At 30.0% G+C, this 12,597-nt stretch overlaps 1 protein-coding gene across 3 annotated transcripts in view; it reads right to left on the reverse strand.

Annotated features, from left to right (window-relative positions):
• LOC111689752 overlaps positions 1–10,170 on the reverse strand; it is a 33,373-nt gene extending 23,203 nt beyond the window's left edge. Inside the window, exons 1-3 of one of the 3 annotated variants that reach the window (XM_046945171.1) lie at positions 9,816–10,170; positions 9,650–9,705; positions 6,690–6,992 (exon numbers count right to left, since the gene is read on the reverse strand). The gene's annotated coding sequence lies outside the window, so the exon portion shown is untranslated. Of the gene's footprint in view, positions 1–6,689; positions 6,993–9,649 lie in introns of all 3 variants that reach the window. The other 2 variants (XM_046945170.1, XM_046945169.1) reach the window with 2 other exon arrangements.
• Between the last annotated feature and the right edge of the window lie 2,427 nt (positions 10,171–12,597).

Below are 12,597 nucleotides of genomic sequence, written 5' to 3' on the forward strand. Positions count from 1 at the left end.
TTCTAGTTCAGTTCTAGTTCAGTTCTAGTTCAGTTCTAGTTCAGTTCTAGTTCAGTTCTAGTTCAGTTCTAGTTCAGTTCTAGTTCAGTTCTAGTTCAGTTGAAGCTCCGACATTAGATTTTGCCTGTCATGCAAAATTTATAATTTATAATGTATGGAACAAACTTCATGCAGATGTCTGTTTAACTGTTGTCGTCCTCCGCCAGCTTTTGCAGAGATAGCGGTGCTGCGTTTGTCGCCACTACAATTCAGTTAGTTATACTTTAAAGGCTATTGTACCATGTGCTTCCCTTTCGCACTTTCGCATTGGTACCAAACAAACTTTGTTAAGCTTCACAGTCTATTTCCTTATCGAACCTAAAGACACCTTTACCACCTTCCAATTTGTTGGTATAGAAGGGGTTTCCTTTCTGAAGGGACGCTAGGATTTCTACTTGCACCTATCCACACTTGTTCTAGGGGCAAAAATTTCAGAATTTTTTTTGAAAGAAACTCTCTACTTATCTAGCGAAATGGAAACGACACTAATACGTCGGAGCTATAGCATCAAACTTTACTTCTGTGTTAGTCATGGCAGGAGGCTTCGGAAACCAATCGATTGTGTTCTCTCAATGAGAAATGAAGGGAATCAACAGATTCTTTTGAAAGATCGCCCAAAATGGGGCAACAGAATTCTGCTATGTGGGAAAGGGAAGTCTTATAGAAATAATTTACATGGCTAGAAGTTTTTATTCAACATACTTATATTTTGGATTCATTCAAACTTGGAATACCTTCTTCTCTAAACTGATGTACATATTAATGTACACACCAGCGCTTGTTAAAGTAATGATTCCAACATAACATTTAATAGACCGACAAATTAGAAAATGTCAGAACTCATAATCGATTACTACTGATATACTTCCTGTGACTTTTAGTAGACATTTAAAATAACACTCAACTTAACCAATTAATAAACACTCCATATAATTTTTCCGCACTTTTTCCATTGCCAATTCCCAACATAACAATCTATATCGTTTCTATTTATGACTTCTTTCACGTATTACGTTTTACTATTTAAATTATTAAGGTTAAGAGGAACAGAAACCAGGGGATAAAGAAATTATATAATCTAAAGACAACCAATCTATAATTAAGCTTGCATATAGTATTTGTTATTTTTGTTTTCCTTTCATTGATAAAATAATTTAATCAAAAACAGGTCATGCGGTGTAATAGGAAAATAATTCATTCCCCTAGGCAACAACAAGTCAACAGGTGAAATTAAATCCTTCATTTCATTTTTGTATTATGTACAAAGTTGTGCGCACAAAAACAATTGTGTTTAAGCATTGTTGCATAAATAAATTAAATCCTGCAGGATGATTACAAAATGCTAATAGATTTTTATTTTGATTCACTTTTAATTACGTTGGCAACACCGGATATGTCAGCATGAAAGGAAGTTAAATTTTAAATTAAGTTGTGTAATTGTAAATATCACATTGCAAAAAAAAAAATAAAAAATAAATGTCTAATGGAAGATTTATGTTACAAAAAAGTTGTTTTCTTTTTAAAATTTATAAAAATTTAATTGTGTTTTTGTTTTACGAAACGTATAAGTTATATTTATTAGCAATATTAGTTCAATATTATTCATACGTCTTAGTATTAAAAGGGGAATTGCAAATAAAGAATTGAAAGTTTGTTTTAAGGTGGGCTTTAATTTCAAAATCATATCAGTGTGAAAAGAATTTTGGAAAAAGTGGGAACAGTTTTTTTTTATATTAAATTATTATACAAAAGAGCTTTTATGAAAAAGTGGGAACAGTTTTTTTAAAATAGCAGAAAATAAATTTTCATGTAAATATTCGTGAAAATAAATAAGTTTTAATGGTTTGCACCAAACAAATATAGAATTTTTATTTATTTTTTTTTTATAAAAAATGAATTCTTCAAAGAATTTTTTAAAAAAAAGATGTATATTTTTAAACAAAAATATAAAACAATATTAAATTATTATTCGACATTAAAAGAGCTTTAATTTGACACCCATATTAGGGGTGGGAAGAGTTTATGAAAAAGTGGGAACAGTTTTTTTAAATAGCAGAAAACGATTTTTCAAGTAAATATTTATGAATATAAATACGTTTTAATGGTTTGCAACAAAAAATATAAAAATTTTATGTATTTACATTTTTTTTTTATAAAAATTGATTTTTCAAAGAAATTTGAAAGAAAAGCTGTTTATTTTTAAACCAAAATATAAAACAATATTAAATTATTACTCGACATTAAAAGAGCTTTAATTTGACACCCATATTGGGGGTGGGAAGAGTTTCTGAAAAAAGTGGGAACAGTTCTTTTAAAATAACAGAAACTGATCTTTTAAGTTAATATTCATGAAAATAAATAAATTTTAATGGTTTGCAACAAAAAATAGAGAAATTGTATTAATTTTTTTTATAGGAATTGATTTTTCAAAGAATTTTTAAAGTTAAGCTGTTTATTTTTAAACAAAAATATAAAACAAAATTGAATTATTATTCGACATTAAAAGAGCTTTAATTTGACACCCATATTGGGGGTGGGAAGAGTTTTCGAAAAAGTGGGAACAGTTTTTGAAAAAGTGGGAATAGTCTTTTAAAATATCAAAAAATTAGGTTTTTAGTAATTTTTGATAAAAAGAAACTAATTTTAGTAAAAAAAAATGGTAAAAAAATGGAAAGTTTTCATGAAATTGAGAACGGTAAAGATTCTTTTCGATATGCTTTAAAATATAAAATAATATTAATTTATTATACACAATAGCAATAGCTTTCATTTGACACCCATATTAGGGGTGGGAAGAGTTTTTAAAAAAGTGGGAACAGTTTTCAAAAATTCCATTAATAGATTGCTAAAGTTGATTTTATTATAAAGAAATTAAATTTATTGATATACAACAGAAATAAATAAGATTTTATTAATATTTTGACCCTTAAAAAGCTTCTTCCTTTAAAGTGGAAGAAGCTAAGAAAAGTCCTATGAATGACATTTCAAACATATTAAATATATTTTGAAGAAAGTTTTTGTCTAAATGTTCCTTTTTAACTTGTGTTTCTTCTCTTATCTTATTGTATAAGTTTTATTAAAAAAAAATATTTAACAATACAAAATTTTAATAAAAATACAAAAATTTCCATATTAAATACTAGCCACATGTTCAACATTTTAATGACAAATTATTTCACCCAAAGGCCATTGCTAATAAATTACAACAGACCAATAAATGGGAGAAAAAAAATTATAAAATTCTTTATAAATACCAAAAAATATGGTTACATTTCATTATTTATGATACCTATCAGGATATAATACAAAGAGTGTGCGAGTATGTGATTGTGTGTGTATGTGTGGGTTTTGAAAGAGAACAAAACAAATGTAATGATTCAATGTAAATATTTGTTACAAAAATAAACAAGTAATAATAACACAAAAACAAATGACGAACTAATTATTTATTTGTTTTTTTGTTTCATATTCACATTTTTTATCAAGGCATTAATCTAAAACTGTACATACTCATGTATGTAATGTATACATATATAAATACTCACACACAAACACCAGCGGTTTTAGAAGGATGCTTGAATATGTAGGAATAGAAAAATATATGCAAGTACTTTTGTTATTTAGTAGCAGGGACACAATTGTATTTTACTTTCTAGTTTCCTCCGGGGGCATGTGAATTAATGACCCTCCATCTTGATTTTATTTCAATCCCGGGAAAATGAGGTGCTACCAGTATATTCAGTCTACCGGGACTATAAATTGGTGATGTCACTTTAATTCTCGGCTAATGCTTAGCATGATTTGACATGCTAAGAGAACCGCAGTATCTGTGGTTTGATCCCAAATCCGCGGGAAGAGTGAGTTGCGAATAAAAGACTGATGTACGGTAAATTTTTTCTGTTCAAAGGAATGTGAATCAAAGTATGGCGGACAATGTGATTTTCAAAGTCCTGATTAGTAGGTAAGATAGATAGATAGGTAGATAGATAGATGGATAGATAGATAGATAGATAGATAGATAGATAGATAGATAGATAGATAGATAGATAGATAGATAGATAGATAGATAGATAGATAGATAGATAGATAGATAGATAGATAGATAGATAGATAGATAGATAGATAGATAGATAGATAGTTAGTTAGTTATTTAGTTAGTTAGTTAGTTAGTTAGTTAGTTAGTTAGTTAGTTAGTTAGTTAGTTAGTTACTTAGTTAGTTAGTTATTTAGTTAGTTAGTTAGTTAGTTAGTAAGTTAGTTAGTTAGTTAGTTAGTTAGTTAGTTAGTTAGTTAGTTAGTTAGTTAGTTATTTAGTTACTTAGTTAGTTATTTAGTTAGTTAGTTAGTTAGTTAGTTAGTTATTTAGTTAGTTAGTTAGTTAGTTAGTAGTTAGTTGGTAGGTTAGTTAAAGGTATAATAAAGCTTTGTTCCAATTTCTATCTTTTTTGGCTCCTTAAGGAGCTAAAAGCAACATTACATCTTTATTGGTCAACACTTGACAACACTGTTATAAACCAATTTTATGCTTAAAACAAACGAGTGTGGATTGAATGTTGATCCTTAGATGGAACTATAGACCATTTAAGATCAGAAATATTTCCCGTTTCGATATGATGTTTTAAAAATCCCTTGATACTCAAATTGTATGTGAATAAATGAATGATTACCATGCGAGACCATGTGTTATGTAATAAATTGTGATGTAAAACCTGTGTGTGTTCATTTTTTATAATTACTCATAATTCCTTTACATTAAAGCAGAAAACAACTACTGACTGTTTAACTATAGCAGGGTGGTTGACTTGGTGGTTAGTTTTCTATCTAAATAACATTTATAAACAAAAAATATTAAAACCCCTCTTTAATTTACTCCCACTCCTTAAAATTTATCTGTCTGCGTGTGTGTGTGTTCTAAGTACTTTCTTTTGCTTTTTCTTTTTCGACAACAATTAGTGAGTATGATTAATTTCATTCTGTTCTTACATATTATTGTACAACTTTTTCTTTCACTGCTGCTGTGTCTATTTCTCTTACTCTTATTTCTTAACGAGTTTTTAACAAATTATTTTGTAATTTAATAAAACAGTTGACCTTTAATGTCAATTATCTACTATATTTACCGTTTTTGCATTCTTTTATAAAAAAATGATGTATTGTTGCGTTTTAATACAACGCAGACAACGGAGGTGTTTTATTTAAAAAAATAAATGCTTTGCCGCTATAGAAACATGAATTATAATTAAAGTGCTTAATTTAAAAGTTTCAATAAAAATAATGTGATTGTGTTTTAAATTAAATTTTTAATGAATTACAAGTATGAAGAAGTATGTATTTACTTCAATACTGACATAACTCAAAAAACGTATTTTTGGAAACTAATTGCAATACGTTCCTTTGCACTTAATTTCTATTACTGAGCACCATTTCATAATAAAATGATTGATGACATTTGTTGACCTGAGTTTTATTTTCAACTTTTTGATATAATTTTTATTAAACACATTAATAAATAATAATACTGATTGACTAGTTTGTAGGTATAAAGATTTAAGAAAATATAAAAACAGTAATTGAAATAAATTCTACCTTTTCATTGAAATAATAAAACAATTGTACAAATCGGATTAATTTCAAATTATTGAAGTTTCAATATAATTCCAACAACAACAGCAAAAACTAAATGAAAATGTTATTGACAGTAATGGAAATTGGTGGCAAGTTAATGACTTTATTCTTGCAGGACATAAAAATTAAATCAAGTAAATTAAATAAAATTTAACACATGAACAAAATGACCATGTCCATGGCTAAATAAAAAGGGACATACAAACATTTACACCTCATAGAACAAATACACTTAGCTAGATGTAATGGATCCATTATTAAACGATTTAAGTTAATATTTCTTTTGCTTTGTATTAATATTAGATTTTTATTTACTTAAGTTGTTGTTAAATTGAAGTAAGAAATTGTTTGGGGTCAAATTTGATCATATGGTACTCTACCTACACCAATGAGTTTTATAAGTTGTTCTATGTATCTATCTATCTATCTATCTATCTATCTATCTATCTATCTATCTATCTATCTATCTATCTATCTATCTATCTATCTATCTATCTATCTATCTATCTATCTATCTATCTATCTATCTATCTATCTATCTATCTATCTATCTATCTATCTATCTATCTATCTATCTATCTATCTATCTATCTATCTATCTATCTATCTATCTATCTATCTATCTATCTATCTATCTATCTATCTATCTATCTACCTATCTATCTTCATATCTGCCTACTGTCTGCATGGATGGAAGAAGTACAGAAATGGCCTGGACTGAGAAGATTGAGTAAAGCACATGGATGTTCCTTAATGTAAATATAGACCAAGATTTTTATAGTGTTGTATGATATAGAATGAAAATCCAAAACGGTCAAAGTCAAAAAAGCAAACCAGAGATTGAGCGAAAAAATATAAAGAACAAAAAAAAACTGACACAAGTTTAATGTGAAAATGATTAAATTACAAATGGGTTTGTATCTAAATATGTACGATGTGAGTGTGTGTGTGTGTAACATAACCTCAAACAACGAAATTTTGTTAAAAGGTATTTGAAAGCTTGAGGAGTAGACAGCAGGACTTACCTTAAAATTTTCGTATTTTTTATTACATATATAGCTAGAAAAATTCTAAGTACTCCTGTCGCGTTAATATTTTTCTTGTTTCCTGTTGTTTTGTTTCTTTTGTTGTTGTTATTGCCGCTTCTACTGTGCTGTTGTCCTTCTTCTATTGTTTGTTACTTTTTTTTGTGCTTATGATTTGATGAAATTTTATTTTATTATTATTTTGTTGTATTCTTGTGAAAAATGTTGATATTATTTGTACTGTATACCATAGAAAAATGTTTATTATTTTTTGTAGGGATTTTTTTGTTGTTTTTGTTCAAACTAATTTAAGGAGTGAGTAAAATACCAGTTTTATACAAAAAAAGTTTAATAAGAATGTATAATAAGGCAGGGATTCTTAAATGATTGTGTATCGCTTTTCGAAATATAAATCAAGATAATGAGGGAGATGGTAAATGATTTACTTGATCTATTGCTGTTGAAATGACTGTTGTCAAGATGTAAATATTAAAAAACCATAGGGCTTGGTTGTGCAGATGATAATTATTCCAACAAAATTCTTATGCTTAATCCCCTAACGGTCTACTAATTTATTTCAAAAGCCCAATGGCAACTGCAATTATATCCCGTAACTAAATCAAAATAGTGATCGTAGTAAGTTGTATGACGGTCTAGTGATCTTTGACATTTTTATGTAGTGACATGACAATAAAAATCTCTAAATGAGTTGCTTTGAAATCACATTTTGAGAACATCGCTTCTAGGGGCAATGTTTGATGTCTTATAAACATCATTGGCAGCTCGACCATTAGTCAATATCTGAGTATCAACACATCGTATACTCTTACCAATATTCTATAGCAGACGTCGGAGCTAGTATTGTTCTAAATCTGTAGAATCTGAAACCAGAACACGAACCACATGTATTAGGATTGCTCGCAGAATTAAGGGCAATTTAGTCAGCGGGTTCTCCCATTAGAAAGTGCTCCTAATGGCTGCAAAATGTGAAGTGTGCTCCAATGCCTTTCACTAATGTAGTACTCAAAACTGTAGGGATCTAGCGATCGCCTTAGAAATCCATTGGTTAACATTTACTTTTATTTCCCAACTAAAAGTAATCGACTTATGTTAATACGAATCTGAAAGCTCAGAAATAGTTTACTGTCTAGACGTCTCTAGTAGACGGAGGTCTCATTATATATACGGGTTTACTTTATTCGACTTAGTTCAAAGTTTTAACGTTTTGACAATTAACAAGTTTCACAACAATACCAACAAAGTCCGTAATTAACTATTTCAGAATCGCTGACTTTAGAGCGATTTTATACGTTTTGTTTCACATTATAACAATGCACAGTGTGGCAGGATTAATATATTGTTGGAAATAAATCATGGGATTTCTAAACGGCTGGTCCGATTTACCATCTAGACGTCTTCATATTCCCCAGTAGATATACATATGTCTCATTTTATACATATATGTACGGGTTCACTTTATTCGAGTTAGTTCAAAGTTTTAACATTTTGACAATTAGCAAGTGTCACAACAATACGACCGATGTCCGTAGTTAACTATTTCAGAATCGCTGACTTTACAGCGAATTTTATACGTTTTTTCACATTATAACAGTGCACAGTGCGGCAGGATTAATATTTTGTTGGAAATAATTCATCGGATTTCTAAACAGCTGATTCGATTGGGATAAAATGGGACATGGTCGTAGCCTAGAAGTATGTTATTTTCTATGCTACAGGGGCGGTTCAATGGCACTTAAAATAGGTTTTCAAAAACACCTTTTCGTTTTCTGATTTCATTTTTATATGAAAACAACAAATTTTACTTGTCAGATAAGGTAGCCCCGGGGACGTGTTACCTTGAAGCCTCCGCCTTGGTGTTATTGCAATCCCGGGGTATAAAGATGTGGCCAATACCTCCAGTCTGGCCGGGACTAAAAAATTGGTTATAGTCTACTGTTTGGCTTAGTCCTTGCTGGTCAGTTGGTTGAGGTTCCTTCGGGATCCACGTAGTGGCTGTGGTTTAAACCCAAATTCGCGGGGAGAGTAAGTGGCGGTAAAATGACTGATGCATGATAAAATCAATATTTCAAGTTCGGTGTTGTTGTCGAAAATGATAGATACCCCACAGATTAGTGGCTGTGTGACTAAGTGTTGGAAATAAGTTGGTATTAATTGTATATGGTACGGGATGAATGTGGGGTACGGCGGGCCTCACCCACCCGTCTACCTATAATAAATGTGTCGTATATTTTTCTCTTATGAATGTTTCGTATGAATGAAATGTGTGCTGGGTTGAATGATGATGGATGAAAGGTATCATATAGATTTAATACCATTTAATTTTCCTTCTTTGTCCAGACATGTTCAGAGTATACTCTGTTCATATCAGAATTACCACAGTGTGTCCCTGTGAGTAAGAACAATGTCTTCGGCTTATTGGTCCACCGCTTACGTCTCTAGGTGCTATTGCCGAATTAACAGATTAGATGGCTCGAGTACTTCAGCAAAGTACTTGTGCAAGGACCGGTCAAAGCCAATGTACAAAAATTGCCACCTGAGTTCTTCATTGAAGAACAGAGGGGCGATGGTGGACCGTTCTCAAGTCTATCCAGTAAATGGAAAATACCACCGTGATACAAATACAATACAAATTTTATAACGAAAAAACAAATTTATATCCATAAATTGTTATACCTGTCCCACTGTGCAGTGTCTTCAAATGATTCTATAGATGTGAATCATTGTATTTAAACGTATTTTTTGACTTTTAAAAAGAAACAAAACAAAAAATCGTCTTTCGTTTATTAGAAATAATGATAAAAATGATTATGATGGTGATGATGTGCAAATTTGTGTATGTGATTTCTTATTTCTCGGTTCTCTCTTAAATAGTATTACACGACAGTTAATATATTTACAAATTGAAAGGAAAATTGTAAAAATTTCTTTAAAATACTAACCGACTGTGTTTATTGTAAATTATTTTATGGGAGGAAAGGTAAAAGTTTTATTTTAGCTGTAAATTGAAATAAAAAATTCCCATTGATTTCGTAACTTTTTGTTTGCTAGAGACAACAAACAAGTTAAAGTAACAAAATTAAGTCGAAAAAACAAACTGTTCCAGACAATTTTTGTTTAATATTTTTTTTTTGGTTTCAGTTAGTTAAAGGCACACATTACAGAATTATTTTCTTGTTTTAACATTAACAATTGTTATTATTTTTTCTTTATATTTAATATTTTTGCATTTTTATAGTTGTTTTTGCAAATTTCATTTCATCATTTATTATTTTCTTTGTTTTTAACAATTGCCAACAAATTAAATTTCATTTATTTGGTTTATGAAAAACTTAATGGAGAATTGTATGTTTGTGTGTGTATGTTTTTCTTTTTGCACGGTCTCTTGTCTTTGTGTAACTTAAAAAAACAGGATAACAAACAACATGACTCAAAAGGACTACGCGGAAGACTAAAAAAGCACAAATGAAAATTTTCTTAATATATACAGGCATCAGCACAGATACAGCCAAATAGACAATCATTTTATTCGTCCGTCTGTTCGTTTGTTCGCAAGCAATATAATTCAACTTCACTTGTTCCATTGCTCCTGGTTAGATACTCTCCTTTTTTCTTATTCTCTCAATATTCTCAATATTTTTAACTTTCGCCTACTGTTATGCTTTAGTTTTGTTTAAATTTTATTTTAGCTGCTGCATGATTACAATTCGATCCACAAGCGTTGTCGACAATGAATTTTTATACAATATTACAAATACAAAGGCTAGACTATAGACTAAATTATAAACTAGACTTTAGACTAGATTATAGACTAGACTATATACTAGACTATATACTAGACTATATACTACACTAAAGACTAGACTAGATTAATGGCTAGACTAGACTATATACTACACTATAGACTAGACTATAGGTTAGACTAGACAATATACTATACTATAGACTATAGACTAGACTATAGACTAGTCTATAGACTAGACTATAGACTACACTATAGACTAGACTATATACTAGACTATAGACTAGACTATAGACTAGACTATAGACTAGACTATAGACTAGACTATAGACTAGACTATAGACTAGACTATAGACTAGACTATAGACTAGACTATAGACTAGACTATAGACTAGACTATAGACTAGACTATAGACTAGACTTTAGACTACACTATAGACTAGACTATAGACTAGACTATAGACTAGACTATAGACTAAACTATAGACTAGACTATAGACTAAACTATATACTAGACTTTGGACTATACTATAGACTGAACTGCAGACTTGACTAGAAAAATCTTGTGGTCTTTTGGCAGCCACCTTATCGCCCTTTCGTTTTATATGAATTGTCGACAGCGGTTCCCATTATAATTAATCGGTGTAAATATTCTCTTTTTGTTTCACTTTCTCTCTGCCTATTCTCTTTTTGCCTAATGTTATGCTTTAGTTTTGTTTTGTGGTGAAAAGCTTTTTCTTTTTTGCCATCCGATTTTAGCAACGTGGAGAGTTGCGTGCATGTGTTTGTTTGCACGTTATTTTGCCTGGTGCTGTGTTTCGCAATTTTGAAGGCGTTCAAACGTTACTTTCTCTTTCCTTTATCCTTTTTTTGTCGGTGTTTATGTTTATTTGCCTAAGTGTATGCGAGCGTATGTGTTTGGATTTTTGTACTTTATGCTTTGCTATATATTGTTGTTGATTTTTTATGAATACCATGTGCCTTAATGACGTTTTGTTTTTTGTCTTTAAATGCCGGGATGTATGCTAATACAAATTATGTAGATCAGAAATTGTTGAAACCATAGTATATAAATTGTATATTTACAACGACGTAGAAAATGAGTATTTAATGTAATTCTAAGATCAGTTTCAGACCTAAATCAACCGACCTCCTACTGATAATAATAGTATGAAATATAAGTATCCATGTCCAGTGTTGCGGTATATTAGAAATCAGATCTTTAGAAAGAACTTTCCGTAGACGTTTTATTCTCAAAATAATCTCATGATTTCTCTTTAGACCTCCTGGTCTCTCTGTTTCAATGTTTTGATAGTGCTGCTTTTTACTTTTTGGTACGACTGTTAACATTTTTCTTTCAAATCTCAAGGTCATGTCTCATACCTGCGGAATTTTTAATACATTCTGTTTATAAAATTAAGTATATCGATTTAGACAAATTGAATACTATTGTTTTATTGTTAAGAATGTATAATTATTATTATAAATAAAAATATGACAATTTTAATTCGTGCGCTAATACTTTAAAGAATATTTTATTAAAATTAGCATAAAACCATTATAAATAGAGATTAAGAAAAAAACATCACTTTAATCTTAAATTACTTTCTTTAGTGTTGTTGTAATTATATTAATTAACTTAAAAAAACATTGAGAAAAAACACTTAAAACTAATTATACCCTACACGACTTTAGTGGGGAGGGTATATTGGGTTTGTGCTGATGTTTGTAAGGCACAATAATATTGGACCTATACCGACCTTGTAACCTAACTACAGGTCACAATTTTAACCCTCCGTCATGCACGTACGTAGCGCATGTATCTGGCGAGATATACATAGTGTACAGTACATTTATATGAAAAATATGCCATTTTAGTAACAATATTACGATATCTAACAATATTTGTAGAGGGTACCTGGAGACTCAAATCCCTAACCAAATTAGAAATATATTAAAATCACAGTTAAATTCGTAAAATATCTGGCCAGATACATGCGCATGACTGAGGGTTAAAGATAATTTAATGAAATGTGGTACATGATCTTCTATTGTCCCAGGGATTGAAAATGGTTAAGATCAGTCCATTATTTCAGCCCACACACAAATCAACCTTCCAATAGAACTGTAAACCTTAAACTACATGTC

Source organism: Lucilia cuprina, chromosome 2 (assembly GCF_022045245.1).
Source record: "Lucilia cuprina isolate Lc7/37 chromosome 2, ASM2204524v1, whole genome shotgun sequence".
In the NCBI taxonomy this organism is placed as follows: domain Eukaryota; kingdom Metazoa; phylum Arthropoda; class Insecta; order Diptera; family Calliphoridae; genus Lucilia; species Lucilia cuprina.